General features: G+C 41.5%; 1 long non-coding RNA gene across 1 annotated transcript; it reads right to left on the bottom strand.

Moving 5' to 3' along the window:
- Positions 1-6096: 6096 nt before the first annotated feature.
- On the bottom strand, positions 6097-16987 carry LOC141965629 (uncharacterized). Its single transcript, XR_012634490.1, has 3 exons — positions 16906-16987; positions 10412-10521; positions 6097-6345 (listed from the first exon to the last, which is right to left on the bottom strand). It is a non-coding gene; the product is annotated as an uncharacterized LOC141965629 (long non-coding RNA).
- Positions 16988-17445: the final 458 nt, after the last annotated feature.

Genomic DNA, 17445 nt, shown 5'->3' with positions numbered 1-17445 from the left:
CATGGTAAATCAGTGAGTTTTTTAAATTTCTCTCTCCTCGTAGGTAAATGCATTGCTTGAAAAACACCGGCAGAGCCAGCTCCTGCCTTGAGCTGACTAAAAGCTCACACACGCTGCCAGTGCCAGGGCATGGCCTGGGCTGCAGGCACAGACGTGGTGCTGCTACTCTCCGCGGAGCTAGAGCCAGCCCCAGGGAGCTGAGGAGGAGCAGGGCCCTCCTGCGCCTGGTGCCGCGCGGGAAGGGGGTAGCGCAGCCGATGGCAAACGGAGCGGCCGCCGGTGCCTCCTGCTGCACCTTGGTCCTGTCCTTTGCTGGTCCTTGGGACAGCCTTTCCCATCCTAAGAGCTGCTTTTGTGCGCTGAGGTTCGGTGCTGAGTTACTCAGAGTTGATTGATGCATCTACATAGGCTTTATGAACAAAAGAGGGGAAAAAAGTCTGTAGCTTAAGCTTGAAATTAAGATTTTTCACGTTTCCTACAATTTTTCTTTCTGTGAGTGCGAACAGAAGACAACGGAAGAAAATCTTCATGCAATCCCTAGTCCACAACAGTTTAAGCCAAAAACCTCACGTAACGTGAGACTGTAGAATCTTGAGTTTTCTCAATTCTTCTCTTAAGTAAGTGTCCCTGGGAAAAGCGCGCTGCAGACAGTGCCAGCAGGCGTGCACGAGGTGCGGTGCTGAGCTGGAGGTGGCCCGAGACTGCCCTTCGTAACCGTAGAAAGTCTAATGGTTGTGTTGAGACCCAGCTGACCTTGTAAAAGGCTCGTGCTTCCCTGTAAAACTGAAGTACTAGAAAGGGCTGAAAATGGGCTCCATTATTTTTCCTCTGGCACTGAGTAGATGCTGTTTCTTCATATAAATAAAAGTTCATGTTTCCCCAAGAATTCATCAGTGTTAATGCTTTCCCCATTTGCATCTGGGAATCGTGGCAGAACACAAATAAAATGCAACAGTCTGTAAAAGACAACCTAGATATTGGGTGGGGAACTTTGCTTTCTGTGGCCAGAGCAGAGAGGGGCAGTGCTCTGCCCTTCCCAGGGCCGGGGAGGGAGGTTGTGTCCTGGGGAGAGGCACTGCCTGGTGCAGCATCCCAGAAAGTGGGGAAATGCTGCTACTAAGAGACTGCTGCAGTCCTTCCTTCTCTTCAGGTCGTTGCTGTCAAAGAGCAGGTAAGTCGGGTGCCTTTGCAGCGGGTGTTTTGTACTGTTTAACTGCCATTTATTTTCCCAAAGTTAATCCCACTGTCAAGCTGGATGCCCCTGCAAAACCTGAGTTTGTACCCGGCAGAAGTGGGCTCAGAACTCATCCGTGTGCTCCTAAGACATAAAGGCTAATGTATCTGATTATGAATATAACAGCTTAAGTACATTAATCTCTAACACTACCTGACTAATTAAGATAAAGGCATGCAATATCGCTTCTAAATCAATGAATGGGCTTTGCTTCCAGTTTACCCTTTTAAAAGAGTAACATTTAATTAAATGTCCATTTAATTTGTTTATGTCACTAATTAATAGCTGAAAGGGTAATTAAAAATAAAGCTCTTTAAATGCTCATTCCTAGCATGCAAGAATAGTAAGTGTGAGCATCATAAAATGCAAATACAATGCGAGCAAGAATGCTAAAACCAAAAAAATTTGACAGCCTACAGGATATAAGGTAGTAACCCAATATAAATTAGTGCTTGTCATTCTCTGTAGCCCCTGGTCATCATTAGCCTGCTGTATCAAAGTATCACAAACGTGTCAGTAAAGTTCTCATTCGAAAGTTTTTTAGCTCTAAATACAGATTCTGCATTTACAGGAGTATCAGGGAAAAGAGTGTGAAGGAAACCAAAAATGACATGTCTGTTGAGCTTTGCTGTCTGTTTTTCTGCTGTGTTTATTTTGCATATCCAGGATAACCGACGAAAAATGACCATGACCACAACTAGTTAATTCTACTGTTTCCACAACTGCTGACTTTTCAGCTGGCAGGTGATGTCAGCTGAGCTTCCACAGCTCTTCCTGGGCTTCCTTCCTCCCTTGTCCCTGCCCCACCCCACCCCAGTTCCTCTGACATGGGAGATCCCCAAATTCTGTTGGTTATAAGCAACCTTAAACTTGTAGGTAGGTAAAATTCCAGGTCCGTGCTTCTGCTCATTAACTAATGGAATGATCCCTGTGGTGCAGGTTTCCTGCTCCAGCATGAGGAGCAGCGGTGAGGTTCAGCAGTGTCAGGGCTGGGCGAAGCAGCAGCTGACTCTTCCTCCTCAGCATGTGGAAGAGCAGCAGGGCCAGGGGGCAGGGGGAGTCCTCAGCCCCGCCAGGCACTGCTGCACTCACCTTCAGGCCTGAAGGAGTAATGACGGGACGTTTCAGTCAACCCAAATCTAATTAGCCTACACTGAACGTATGCTCATTAAACCAGTAGTGGTTTTAGGCAATTTTCAATGGAAAGGAACATTTCAAGGACCTACAAAAACATATCACACCCTGTTACCATTCTGATTGGTGAGCAGGAGATTTATGGACAGTAAAATTCCTCAGTAATAGTAACATAAAAGGAATGTGTGCAAAACAGCAGTTCATCAAATTATTGGAAAGGCTGGATTATTTTTTGCCGAAAATCTGTCAAAGATTTCAGCCCAAATTATCAGGACTGAAAACTTGTTCCCATGGTTAAAATCTGTAAGGTAATAGGCACTGAAAACAGGAGCTGAAACTGGGAAGTAGCAGGTAGCCTTACCCCTGGGAAGTGTAACCGTGTCTAATGGTGTCGAGCAGGCTGCAGGGCCAGGACAGAGCTGAGATGGTTCGGGGTGCTGGGGCTGTTCCACTGCCGAGCTGTGCCAGCGCACCACCCGTCACTGACAGCCTTCCTCTCGCCCTTCCCTGCTCGTGCTCACACTCGGTGAGCTTCAGGCACCTTGTATAAAGCAATTCCTAAACTCTCTGAGGTATCTGCTTCCTTCCTCTTCCCAAATACTGTTTTAAGGCACAAGATTGACAATAATCTGTTCATTGGAAAATACATAATTTAGCCCACATTTGTTTTAAATTTATTTCATATTATTTTGTAATATTTTAGGCTCCATATGGAATGAGAAGGACATCTGAAGGAATTTTCATCTGACATATGAATTGCTGCATTCTAACCATATCATTCTTCTCTTCTGCACATTTGCTAGAGTAATTTTTATCCCCCCCCCAACTATAATTCCCTCTGCCCGAGGGCCCTTGAGCCCATGGAGCCATAGCCCTTCTCATTTCAGGGAGCATACTTCTGTACTTCATACTGAGTTTGTACCATTTCTTCACAGGTCAGAAGTCTGATGCTTACTGATCTGACTGGATTTTCTACAGTACCCAAGGTAGGAATATGTGCAACAGAAAGGCCAAATTATTAAGCCTTACTGCTTCTTTTTTTATTAGAGAACTGGAGACAAAAATACCGACATAGAGGCAGTCTCTAATTCCCTGTAAGTGAAGCAAAACCAGTGTTTGAGAGAAGGAGGCTGGCTGTGGGAATCTAAGTACATTGCATCTGTGACTTTATAAAGTGGTTTGCAGACATCCATTTTGCAACAACTGGGAAGAAACTGGGTGGGTGGTGTAGAAGGGGGGGGGGGGGGGGGGACTGTGAAGACCAAATGTTTAGCTGTATTCAACTGTAAACAGTGATAGTCAGTAAACAGTCCCTCTGAAGAGAGCAATTAATGGGCACATGTGAAGAGATGGAAAAGAAGATGTGTCCTACTTCAGGAGACATCAAAGGGCAGGCTGGACAGTGAGAAATGAAGCATACCCCAAGGAGGCCACACAGCTGTATGGACATTCAGCTAGGGCATGTGATGCAGTGTGACGAGCTAGGAGAAGGAGGAGTGAGGGGTAAGACAGGCAATGAAGAAGTCCTGAAGTAACAAAGGAAGGAGCAACTTGCTCTGTGAGGAAGGGAGCAGGAGTAGAGAAGCGGGTCAGCTCTTTCTGTGGAGGGGTCAAGTTGCAGAGAAGTTTTGCAGGATTGGAAAGAGTGATAAGATAGCACAGTAGGTAGCCTCAGAATAAGATAAGGAAACAGAGGAGGAGCCACTGAAATGAATGGCTTTTACTGCAGTTCTCCTGCCTCTTGCTACATCTGAAAGCAGAACTCTGTGGCAGTTGGCCAGTTTGACGGGGAAGGCGATAAAAATAAATTACATCCTCTGTTTCCAATACAGACAGAGATGTTTCCAAAAGAATGGGGGAAGGGAACGCATTTGCAGGGAGGAAAGGTACTTAAGAGATCCAAAACTCATTGTCTGTTCTCTATAAAGTAGCGTCGCGGCTGACTCCATAACGTCCGTACTGGGCTCCAAATGGGGGTTTGGAACACTCCACCTCTGGGACCAGCTGCTTTTGTGAATGTTCAGCTGGAAGAGAAATCCAAGCTCAAAATGAAGGAAATGCTCTTTTTTGTCTCAAAGAGCACACATGAAGCTGAGAAGAACAAATCAGAGAATCTGAGGCCAAGCAGTTTGAGATTCCCAGTGTCCTAGGTGGTCCTTGCTGTAAGCCTCTATTAGTGTCATCTGCGGAGAATGTTTTCCTTCAAAACTGGGGTAAGACAGATTTTCCCAACCAATCTGATTTACAGTTTAGCATGAGCAGAATACAAGTATGTTAGCAGTGTGTCTGTGGCCTACTGCTGCAAATCAGGTTTTGTGCCCCTAGTTTAAATAGAGTCTAAGGAAACAGCCAGGTCTTATTTGAGTTTCTTGGCACAAGTGGACATGCCTTGTTGCTGTAAAAGCAGCATTAGCGAGGACAACCAAAAGAAACCTATGAGAAGGCTGGAACCAGTAGTACCTAAGATGAAATGTTAGTAGGGTCTGTTGTGACAGGACAAGTAATAGTCTTAAACTAAAAGAGGGTAGATGCAGACTAGATATAAGGAAGAAATTTTTATGACAAGGCTGGTGAGACACTGGCACAGGTTGCCCAGAGAGGTGGTAGATGCCCCAACCCTGGAAACATTCAAGGCCAGGTTGGACAGGGCTCTGAGCAACCTGATCCAGTTGAGATGTCCCTGCTCACTGCAGGGGGGTTGGACTAGATGACCTTTCCAACCCAAACTATGATTCTATGAAATATATCCTGTCCTCTTGCACGTGCTATCCTCTTGGGTTTGATCTGTGTTCTGTGGATCTGTGGAAAGCAAGGATTGCCATGCCTTCTCTAATACCTCTGCCTGATGTCTCAGGTGACACACGGAGGGAAAATGTGTCCTGTACCATGGGGGGACTATAACAGTGGGTCACACAAGGCAGGGAAGTATTTTGCATCCTAGCACTCTGTCCTGTGCTTAGGACCAGGCAACTGCCCTGTTAGTTGTCTACTATCACTCTCCCTCCTCCTGAGAAAGCAGTCCAAGTTCTTTGTTTAGCTATGCATTGTGGAGTAAGCCATCAGCTCCCCATGAACTGGAAATCAAAAGTAAATCTGTCCTTATGGATTCAGAACAAATATATTATTCATCTTACCTGGGTTATTTGTCCCATACCACTAGTGATTTTCCCAGAGAAAGATTCTGCATATGACTAATGGCATTTTTTGAGGGTTAGACATTCCAAAGTTGTCTACTCAAGGGAAGAAATGTCATGTTTCAGCAACTTAGAAACATTGGCTGCAGTTACTGCAAAGAATGGAATTGCAATTAGTCTTCTACAATCTTTATAGGCATGCCTGAAAACCAGACATGTCAATATTGCAAGTCTTGAGAGGTCAGTAAGGCAGTGTCCTTTGCTGACAGACAACAGACCATGCCTCAAAACTCCCACTTGCTGGGCTGCTGAAGATAACATTTAGTGTCAGGCAGGGCAGCTTCACTTTTAGGGCAGGGGTGCTGCCTCTGTGGTTCTTTGGAATCCTCCTTGCCGGAAAACAACCCTGTATTATCCTCCAGAGATCAGCCAGGGCTGGTCTCCCATCTGTTTGTGGATCTGCACCTGTTTTTCATTTCACCAGTAGTAGCCACATGGCCTAAGACTCTGGGGGAATACAGAGAAGAAAATGAATGTGTGGTTCAGGCACTGGGGTTGGATTCAGAAGTTCTGAGTTTAAATCCTGACTGTGTGGCATAATCTTGGTGAGTCCTTTCATTTCTGTCTGCCTTAACATCATCTGTAAAGGATTGGAAGGAGTGATTATGACTCTGGGGCCTTCTCCTTACCTTTTTAAACAAGGAATTGGAAAAATACTGGGTTTTTTTCCTCTTTGCTTGTATCTGACCCAGCACAGAAGTCTTTACAGAAGTGGATCTCTATAAAACACGTCGCTGATGATTAGGAACACCAGACATGTCTCCCATCCATTTCCTTTGCAATCTGAAAAATAAAAGGGACGGTCCTTAGAGAAGGTGCCCAGTTTCTGCCTGTGTAAACACCAGTGGGGCTGGGAGATGGCTCCAGTAGCGCAGAACTGGTGTACAGGTACTCTGAATGTCTGCCACTGGTGCACGCGGATCCAGCGTGGTCACTCTTGGTTGGTGTGAGGCCGAGTCACGTTCTAGCTGGAGCCACCTTCAGAGACAGTGTATGTATCAGTTCCCTGCCTCTCTCATGTCCTGCAGTGGACATGCCGTGGATCTTAGGCATTGTACATTTTGTAGCCCTTACATTTGTTTAGAAAACAGAGGCAAAGCTGATGCCCCCCCCTCTGCCTACTCATTTTATTTATTGCTTCATCAGCCACACTCTGTGTGTTTACACTCCAGCACAAGGGTTTGGCTGCAGCTTGTGCTGACAGCCTGTAGATAGCCTGGGGCTAAATAAAGGGGGTAATTGCTGTCAGGTTCCATGTAAATTCTCAGCTGGGCATGGTAATCCCGTGCTAACCAGGGACATGCTGACCTTGCCAAATGCTATCAGCTTCTGCAAGGGTCCCTTAAAGTGCTCCGTGTCAGAGATCCTTGCAGCTCTCTCTTTGCAAATTCTCAGCCCAGGCACCACTCGTAAAGAATCCTCTCACATTGATTCTGTCCTAACTGGGGATTGAGGTGATTATAACTGTTCTCAGAGTTGTTTTTCACCTTGAGCCTCCCTCAACTTCTATTGAAAGCTGCTGGGGTATGTCGTTGACTTGTGTGGAATTAGGCTTAGGCCTTTATCAGAAGGTTTGCTGTTTGCTAGAAGTTTGATTTCCATGTGATATGTCTGGAAACTTTCAATTATCATGCTGCCTTTGAAATGGGGAATTGACAAACTGTTATCTCTGGGAGCTTGTTGGGTTCAGACTGGTCTGTCAGATCACAAGTAAATTTGTGCCAAGCAAGATTGCTATTGAGTTCTTTGTGTTTGATCCTCAAGTTAAAATTTACCTGTCAGATTGTTTTACACTTGAGACTATCACTCTTTGGTTTTGTCTGAAATCTGCAACAACAGAAAGGGCTGGTATTTTGCATGACCCATGGATTAGGAGTTTTATGTCAGCTCCAGAAAACCTCAAGAGGCTTGTTATGCTGAACACTACAAATCTGCACATACTGTGGCCAGAAGAGACAATTACCATCATTTACTTTGACCTTCTGCAAGCTATGAAGTACCTCCTGTAGTTTTTATAGAGGTCCGTACCTCTCAATTTAACCAATACATAGTCATTAGAATTCTAGGTTGAATTAATTATCTCCAGTTATGGAAAGTTCACTGCCAGCTAAGGTTACGTTTCCTCAGTGTTTAAAATTTCTTCTTCATCTCTCTGAACTTATTTAAATTTTGTTTTATGTCACTGGATGTTGCTCTGCTTTCACCTGTGCCTATTGTTGGACCCTATAGCTCTATAGTATCCCCCTGCAGTTAATCAACTTTTTACTTTTTCTTCTTAACCCTCTTCAGAGTCAGGTATATATTTCAGAACTGTATTCATGCGTAACTCTAGTAGTTATATTTTCAGAATTTGGATTTTATCGATTTATCCAGCTTCTGGTGACCTGAATCACTGTGCTGTTTTTAGATGTTGGTGTCACATTAAATATTTCCATTGAAACTCCTGTGGTTCACACTCAATCTACAGTTTTGTAGGGCCTACTTATAAAATCATTTTGTTTACACTCAGATGTATAACTCACATTGGACTAAATGGAAATATCCATTTCACCCAGAAAAGGCAAGATCAGACCTTAAACTAGCAGGCAATGTCAATAAAATGCTAACAATGAAGACATTAATCTTGAAAGAGCCAACTACTGAGGTTTTTCCTCTATTTCATGACTTGGCTTTCTTTTATGGCCTATTTTTAAGTTCATTCCATTAGATCATTTCTTTCATAGAAAGTTGTTAAAAAGTGAACTAAAATCTGGACATAATACTATCAAGTCATAGAAGTGGAAGTGGAAAGGACCTTTGGAGGTCATCTTGTGTAAATCCCCACTGAGAGCAAGGTGAAGTTTGAAGTTAGCTCCAAGTGTACTGGTAAATACAACTGTGACTATAGGAAAAGATGGAATGGTACCTCATTCACCTTTAAAAATTAACCATTCATGAAGGACACGACTTACAAATGTTATGACAGATTACTGTAATAGGGATGTTGTTACTAGAGTTTGCTAGGCACCTTCTCACTGTGCATCCTTAATATATCTTTCGGAGCAAAACTCTATTAGTCAGTCTAAAATCAACATAAACTCTCACGGAAGTATAAAAATACCTTTGAAGTCTTCTGTCTCATCAATGGCCCAAGAACTAACCCTTTTGTTTAAGCACATAATGTGCAACAAGTTGACTTAAAACATTTTCTTTATCTATATGCACTTGTATTTTCATTCTACTTTGTCAAAATGAATATGAAGAATTAATCTTTCCACTTTTAGAATGATCTTAATAGAATTCTGTAAAGAGATTTTATTTTATTTTTCTAAATATAAAGTGCTGTTGTAACATTTGCTCTTCTAGCCATATTCCGTATTTACTACAGTTTTTTGACATCTGTCCCTGTCTCTTTTCATCAAATATTTATCTGCAGCAGCTGAGCGAGTCTCATTTGTTTTAATTAAAAAGAAGACCACCAAGCTGGGATCACTTCCTTAGCTCTTCCATGTCTTGCACAGACAGACAGTAGATCTTGTGAGGTTTTCCTGAGGGTGGCCCATTAACAGGCTTTCCCCCCTCCCTATATCCTTTTCTTCTGCACCGTGTTTATTTTTGGATAGAGAAATGTAATCAGAGCCACATTCCGGACAAAGACACTTTTTGCAGTTAACACGCATGAGAAAGGAGGAAGATCATGTTGTGTTTTGTTTGGTGTTTCACTGTAAGAAACCATTTTCTAATCTGTGGCTTCTGGAATGGAATTATCATTGCCACAGAAACCTAGGGATTGTCACAGCAGTAAGGCTTCTGGTTCAGCATGCTGATACTGACGTAGGCAGCAGGCGCTTAAGGAACAACTGTAGAAATTCAGCTGAAGAATATCCTACTGATTGAAAATATTTTTTGCGCTTTTCCTCACTAGCTAATATGTCTTGTCAGCGTTGACTTAAGAAGAGGAAAAAACCAAAAACCAAAGAAGCAACGTAAAATAACTCTTTTGTGCAAAGTTAGTATTCTAAGGTCATGGTACAAGCTGATTCCTACTGCTACTAAAACTGTTCTACAGGGTGTTTGTAACATGTTATTTTCAGTTTTACGTGTCCTAGACAAATACTTTTGGAGTGCATAGATAGACTTCTCACGACTTCTAGAGATGGTGAGATGTCTTCTGGTCTTGGGATCAAATTAAGTTGCATAGCATCGCTTGCCGTTCTCAGCCATCTTGATTATCTTAGTTCTTGTTAATGAGACAGATTTTTCAATTAGGCTGTTGCATTTATTTAAGATGGATGAGACTAATAAGCAAATCTTGTTTTTTTTCATACCTCATTTTCACCTCATTCCTCATCTTACATGAAAAGTAAAAATTAAAACAAGCCATCCCTGTAAATCACCAAATTAAAACTGTTATATCCTCACTTGGCAAAAATTACCTTCAAAAATGATCTTAATTCAGTGTCCCATGGCAGTAAATTACAGTAGAGTCATCCAGTGCTTAGACAGATATTTTTTTACAATTGTCTGTTAGATACAAAACAATGATTAGCTTTAAAATGAAAAGATCTCCTTTCTTGTAGGTGCAATGAGTTTAAGACTTTACACTCTGGTCGTTGGAGTTTTCTAAATTCTGAAAAAACCTTTCACACTCAAAGCCTGACAGTAAATTGTGCACCTCTGTTTATTCTGTAGGCAAAATAGAAAGAAAGGTTGAGGTGATCTTACATATAAACAATTACCTGCTTACAGCATCTACATAAGAAAATGAGTTCAGGATAGTAAATAATTATTTTACCCCTCATAATATACATATGTAACAGGCACATGTATAGCATGTTTCAGAACATCTGTATAAAAGTTCTTTACTTACCAAGAGGTCAAAGGAGATTTTATCTCAGCATCTTTTCCAATTCACAGTATTATCTCCTATTCTGCAGGACACAGTAATGTGGCTGCATGATGTCCTCCCGTAGACTGGGTCTGTGTTTGGGACATATGGGTCAAGCGTCACAGAGTATTAAGGGCAAAGTTTTCAAAAGTAGACGCACATATTAAGAGCACAAATTTAAATGAAAAGACCCCTAAGATGTCCTATATTGATACTTAGTATTTTACTAACTTTTACAGAGAATATTTCCCTACACTTTAGTCACAATGTTATACTGTAACTTTCTAACATCCTGCTATTGGCATAAAGAAAATGAATCAGTGATGCAACTTGGAATCAGAATCGAATCCTTTCCTTGCAAGGTGCTGAGACGGGAGACAGCACCATTGCTTACCCAACTGAACGGCATTCAGGAACCTAGATTTTCTTTCCAGCTTTGCCACTGGGTCGAGGGTGACCTTCATCAAATGCTGTTTCTGCTCTGTAAAATGTAACTGTAAATTCTCTTTTTAAAAGCATTTTAAATTAGAAAGTACTGTAAAATACCCTAGATTTGATGCCAATTGCTTACAACATTAAGTGAAATCAGAGTTAAACTAATTTAAGGGAGATTTTATTAACTAGAAAGATTATGAGCTTGTCAAAAAGACATTAATTAAAGTCTGGGGACTGCTTGCCAGTGTCATTCTAAATTAATTGCTAATGGGTTACTCTTAAAAGTAGAGTGCAGCTGCAGGAACATCAGGCTCAAAGGAAGCTTGATTTTGTTTATCATTCATTTTTGCTTTGTTTAGCAAAGGATTTCTAAATACCAAAGAAACCTGAAACTGTTTCTGGCCAGGATATTTTTGATTATAAAAATCCTTTTATAATCTAAATGGCAGGATTCACACACTTACTATAACCTTCTACACTTTTCTCCCTTTCTGTACATCTCTGAGAACAGAAAAACCTTTATAACTGTATCTTGTGTATCTTTTAAGAGTCAGAGAAGCCAAAAAAGCCAACTGGCTTTTTAAAGCCAGTGGCACACAAAAAGGATTGATTGACATAAAGTTAGCAGTGGTTCTACTGACCCCCAAATCATGTATGAGTGGTATCGTGATCTTTGGGAATAATGTTACCTGTGAGAGCAATTCAGGCCAGGCCAGAGATGCCTTCTGATTGCAAGGCCTCCAGTTCATAGTTCTACCTAAGGGCACAGGGTGGGCGTGGGGGTGGGCAGTGATTCATACCCACTTCTGTCCCTGTTTACCGGCGATGTGTTCTAGCTTTTTGTGTGTGAGAGTTTTGCCACAATGTCTCACAGACGTAAGTGCTTCAGGAGGATGTGTAGTTCAAGAAAGGCTGTACTCTGATTAGACTTTAATTGGTGCACGTGGGGAATACTGGTTGAAGACAGTATAGTTACACCTCTGTAAACTGTGCGCAAACAGACCCTGAAGATTGCAGGCTGAGAGGCTGGGCCGGCAGAAGGCCTGCCCTACATTACAGCTCCCTTTCTTGTCAGTGATAGAGACCCCCCGCTTCTGACTCAGACAAGTCCTCGTCAGACTGCCCTTGCACTTCAGGCATGCAAGGGGCTTTTGCAGGTACCTTCAGTGCCAGTGCGCTGGCAGCCACAAGAGAAGAAAAATGTGTCCCACTGAACATCTGTTAAGCTATTTATTTCCTAATTTTATGCTACTTGCTAGTATAACCATTTTTACAGTCCCTGGGTTAAACAGAAACACAGGTCACTATTTTAAAGTATGTTGGAGAGTTCTGTGCTACCTCAGACAGAAATTTTTGAAATAGTGGAACTTTAGTGAAAACATTTATTTTTGATAGAGCTCTGTCATCAAAGAATGAAGTGCTAGACTGTTATCTTTTTTTATTCCTACAGTTTCAGTTTGAAAATATGGAAGTTATCACTACATATAATTCTGCTAATTCAGGTATGTTAAACCCTGACAAGACTGTCAGACCCCAAAATCACAGTTCTGGCCTTGTGGAAATCAGTGACAAAAATACCAGCTGATTTTAAAAGATGCCAAAATTGTACCAAAGTGTACCAGAAAATAAGAATATGATTTACACTTTCCCATACTGATCATTCTGTTCAGACAGTCATGATCTTCATCATACCGGGACACTTCGGTGTTTTGGCTTTTATTTTGGATGGTGTTATTTTAGCAGTGCAAATACGAAATGATATGGGAACGTGGTGCTTTGAAGTGCTGACGACTCTTCTGTTAACAGCTTGGGAATACAGCTAGAACAGCTGTCTCCATGTTGCTTGTGAACAGAATTCCTTTTCTATTTGCTTCACAAAACTTGATGACAGAGTATTAGTAATAAGTTTTGAAACTCTTTAATATACTAATTAAAAGTCATCTTCCTAAAACTTACAAACCATCTCAGGCAAGAGCAACACAGTACTGTTATATCGTGTCCCATTTGAAACATCTGGACTCTAAACCTATAGGTTCAGAACCCCCAGCAGAATTTACCAGACATTTCAGCTCCATATTGACATGACCAACTTCACAGCATTTTTCTTAAGAGGAACTTGAACCAGAGCCCAAAGTTTCCCTCCCTATTTGGTAATCTTTATCACTGTGCCATTACTTCTCTACTAGTACACACACATCCATACAGCACATAGATGGTCTCTCCTGGGGCCTTCGTAGCTGTATGTGTGGTGTGCGACGTGTTGGACCAAGCAGGGAGAGCACCAGTAGCTTGGAGAAATCTTAGTACTAAGTCTCCCCTGGAAGTGAGATAAGAACAACTTTCTGTGTGCCACGTGTGAAGACTGCACTTGCTAGTGAATCTGCTATTGCACTGAGAAAAAAAGGGGAGAGCCTTTAGTCTATCACGTTCTTTGGGACTCAGAGACACCATTTAACCAAAGCAGAGTGCTTTGACAACAGAATATGTCTTGTAAGAATGCTGTAAAAAATGTAGCTGTGCTTACTGACCATCATGTGATTAATAAACATAGACTGCAAGGTCGGGCAACGTCTGGGTGGTATCAAGATCCCTTTAGTAACATATGGGCAAGGAAGCTTAGTGATCCACAGACCACGCTCAGAGTGACTATAGCACCCATGGCTACATGAAAGATGGCAATCGATTCTCAGGCAGAAAACTTAGTAAGTTCTTTGAAATTGAAAAATGGGTTAGAAAAGAAGGGAGATCACAGAAAATGTAGTTAGCTTCCTATTGTCCTACCATGAAAGCATCTGAATTACTACAGCAACTTAGACAAACTGCAAGGTTTATAGATGACTGTAACTCTGATTCATGAGAAGCCTTACTTACTTTACTAGATGTTCCAATTTAAGATTTCCAGGCATCTCATCTAATCTTCTAATCCAATAATCCTAGAATCCAGCAATTAGAGACTGTTTTGACAAAGCAACCTGAGGCTCATTCCTCTAATTACAGCACACAGTTTAAGCTCACTGACTTCAAATACATAGGTTTACCCATGTAAAATATGCATGCACTGCATCTGAATTTACTAGATTAATAGACACTTCTGCAGAATGCAGCCTATTAACAGCTTCATCCAAACCCAAACTAAATCAAGACATCTTATTGCCAAAGAAGAAAACTGAGGAAAGTGTTCAGTTAAGCAATTCTGTTTCCTTGCTGAGAATGAATGCAATTATACCTCTAACACTAAGTCATATCCAAGACCAACAATGTTTAAAAAAAATAGAATTTAATAAGCAGCTTCTAGAAATCCCTCTCATTCGGGCTGTCATGTGTGTTGGATTTATCTTTAAGCTCTGCCATTTTGCTGGTGTTTCCTATCAGAAGGTGCAGAGTCTGATGATTCAGAATGGGAGACATGAAATGTTGTTCAAGTACTGAGGCCATGGAGAGACTGGAAACTTCAGGGATGCAGGGAGTTTATAGATATTATGTGTTGGTTAATTTAAGATAATAACAAAAATACTTGTATATATTCTTCCTGTGGTAGAATTATCCTTTATCAAGTATAATTAACACTCGTTCCTGCTCTGTTCCTAGACATTAAATCACCCCTTCCTTTACTGAGCTAGTTTTCTGAGAGGTATGAAAATTAACAGACATCTCACTAATCTCTGGAAAATTTCTCCATCATAAGGGACCTGGGGCACTTCTCCTGAGGCAGCAGTTTGACAATTTGCCATTTACAGTCTTGCCACCATACGCAAGATGTCTGCACTGCTGGACCCAGTCTCTACAGCACAGCTTCCCATGCTGGACTCACTCTCCAGCAAGACGTCCCAGTGACTGACCCACACAGAGTTTTTTCCTTGTGCTCCACTTCACGTCCTGATCATCAGTCTGCTTTGCTTGTTTAACTGTAATGGTTCTGTGGGAGTATCCTTAGGGATGCAGAAGGGAACAAACTGTAGAACAAATTAGGAACTTGACTACTAATCTCTGGAATGGCTGGTAGCTGGTACTGGTGGTTGGCTGCATTTCAGGCACCATACAAAAAAAGAGTAGAAGAGGAAAATGTGGGGTGAGAGGCAGCTTACCAGACCTCAAATGATAGCCAGCCTATTGCCTTTCCCTCAGCTTAAGCTGCAGTTTGATGAGGATGGAGACTGGTGAATGATGTAGCTTTGGAGTAATGGTAAAAGTTACACATCAGGCCTGAGGGAAGCAAAGGCACTGCTGAACTGCTGGATGCAAGAAGATTTGCACTATACAATGCCATGTGAGAGAAATTTGGAGTGTACAGGGCTTGCTCCAGAACTTGGAAGAGAAACTAAATGATACGCTGAACCTGTTGTAGCAGAAACCCGTAACAGGACCAAAGAATCATTTAGGTTGGAAAAGACCCTTAAGATCATTGAGTCCAACACTAGCTGCCTTTTCAGAGTTGTAAATTGCACTCAGGTTAAATATGAAGGCTGCACTGTCACGGTCTGATGCACCATGCGTCTCCAGTAAAGTACTAGTTGCCAGCGAAACAAACGGGAATATTTTCTTTGTGAGTTCTGTTGACCTTCAACCTGATAAGAGGATAAAATGTTAAAAAGCACAGAAATAGACAAGAGTCTTTTTCACAAGTGGAACCTTTTTAATAGCAAGACTGTGTCTGTGTGACAGGAGGGCTCAGCTTGTTTGTTGTTTGATTTGAGGATTTAGGAGGGTAATGAACAAAGCAATTACAAGAGACAAAGAAAGATATGCAGCTTTTCTGTAGTCCCAACAATCTAGGGGAATTGAATCCACTGGCTGCCTGGAGTTCATTCTTGTAATCCCTTCATTAACCCTTTCATTTAGTGAGCCCTCAGTTTTCCACTAGATGCAAACAGCAGTTTGCTTGTGTCCATGCCCACAATCTTTTTCATTTTTATGTTGAGCAGGAATCCTCCTCTGTAGTGCTTTGTTCCTTTTAGCTGCATCAGTCTACTGTCAGACCGTGTCCATTTTTTCTGATGTTAATAACATTATTATTAAAAATACAGAGTACAGTGATTATATTTCAGGTGACCACACTGAATCTTTTTTCCTACACTGACTTACAGTTTTTGTGTTGGTATTTTACACAAGCTTTTCACAACCCTTTATCCAGAAGCTCAGGGGTTAATTATTTTTTATCATACATGTATTGTATGGGCCGAGATGAAAGCCATGGCTCAGAAAGTCTTGGCAAAACATGCTTATTAGCATCACTCACTCATTCTAAAAAGGTGTTGCTATGCACTTGCTATTTTAATTCATATTAGGTTATTGAAATCAAAACAAAGTGTCACGACTAGAAACAGAGCAGTGCTGTGATCTGCTAGAAGACATCAAAAGTTGATCATGAGGTCATGAAGTTTGATATGGCTACTAGTCTAAATTTAGTCTATTTTTTCTGTGTAAAAGTTTTAGGTCATATTCTCAAGCAGAGATAACCGGCACTGAAACAGTGCTGTTTGTTTATATCAGCAAGACCTGGATCCCTTTTGTCTTGCATAAAACATGAATTACTAGCTTTTATGCAGTTGTCCTGCTGACTTTGCTGAAGAAGAAGTGTGGAGGAAATAATTTTTGCAAGGAAAAGTTAAAAAGTGTTTCCCTCTTGCAAGACACCCATCTCTGACCACTGTTCAAGACAGGATACTGAGCTAGATGTGCTTTTGGCTTGACCCAGCACTGATGCTCTTAACTTCTTACCTATTCACTCTTTTCACTTGGAACAAAACCTGTTGTTTCTCTTTTGCTTCTAGTCCTGGCCAGCCAGAACTAGGGAACAAACAACTGCATTGCGGTAACCACTGAAACAATCTGCTGGGATCAAATCCCTTTACAGGAGGCACTGAAATGGGTCCCATCTGCCCAAATATCCCCAGTGAGAACTTCCTAGAAGTTAGTATGCTTTGAATCTTCTCTCTGCCAAGAGGAGAATCATGCATTTTGTAAATTATAGCATGAGGGATATGGTTAGCCAACTGGACACGTCGCCCTGAACAGGAATTAATCCAAGAGGTATGGAGTACCTGTTTAACTGTATCTTGCAGTGCTGCTGACATCCTGCTCTGTGTCCCAGAATATGAGATAGCAGCATGTATTGCTTCAGCTAGGAAAGATGAAAAAGAAAATATTGCTTATCGATAGACATGGACCAACCTTTCTCAGAAATCAGGTGACCTCAAACTCTGCTTTAGCAACTCTAAGCCTTGGGAAAAAAAGCTTGCATTAATTTCCATAATTTGAACAGCACATGAATAGAGAATTTTAAAGGTTTAAGATGAGAAAAGAAGACATTTCAAAAGTACAGGAGTATCAACCAAGCGTTGAGATCCAACAGATTCTTAACTGCAATGAAAAAAGGAATGAAATACAAATGTCAAAGTACATACAGAAGAATACTCCAGGAGTATCTGTAACTACTTAGTGAAAGAACTGAATAGATCAGATCTTTCCAAGTCTAGAAATTTTTTAGTACACAGATGGTCTAGAATTTAGTGAAAACAAAAGCTTCACATCATAAGTCAGTTGTTTAACATACTCTGTGTTTATATAAACTATGGGTAGAC

This window comes from Athene noctua, chromosome 13 (assembly GCF_965140245.1).
Source record: "Athene noctua chromosome 13, bAthNoc1.hap1.1, whole genome shotgun sequence".
NCBI classification, from domain to species: domain Eukaryota; kingdom Metazoa; phylum Chordata; class Aves; order Strigiformes; family Strigidae; genus Athene; species Athene noctua.
The sequence above is the reverse complement of the archived record's forward strand: the minus strand, read 5'-3'. Positions and strand labels throughout refer to the sequence as shown.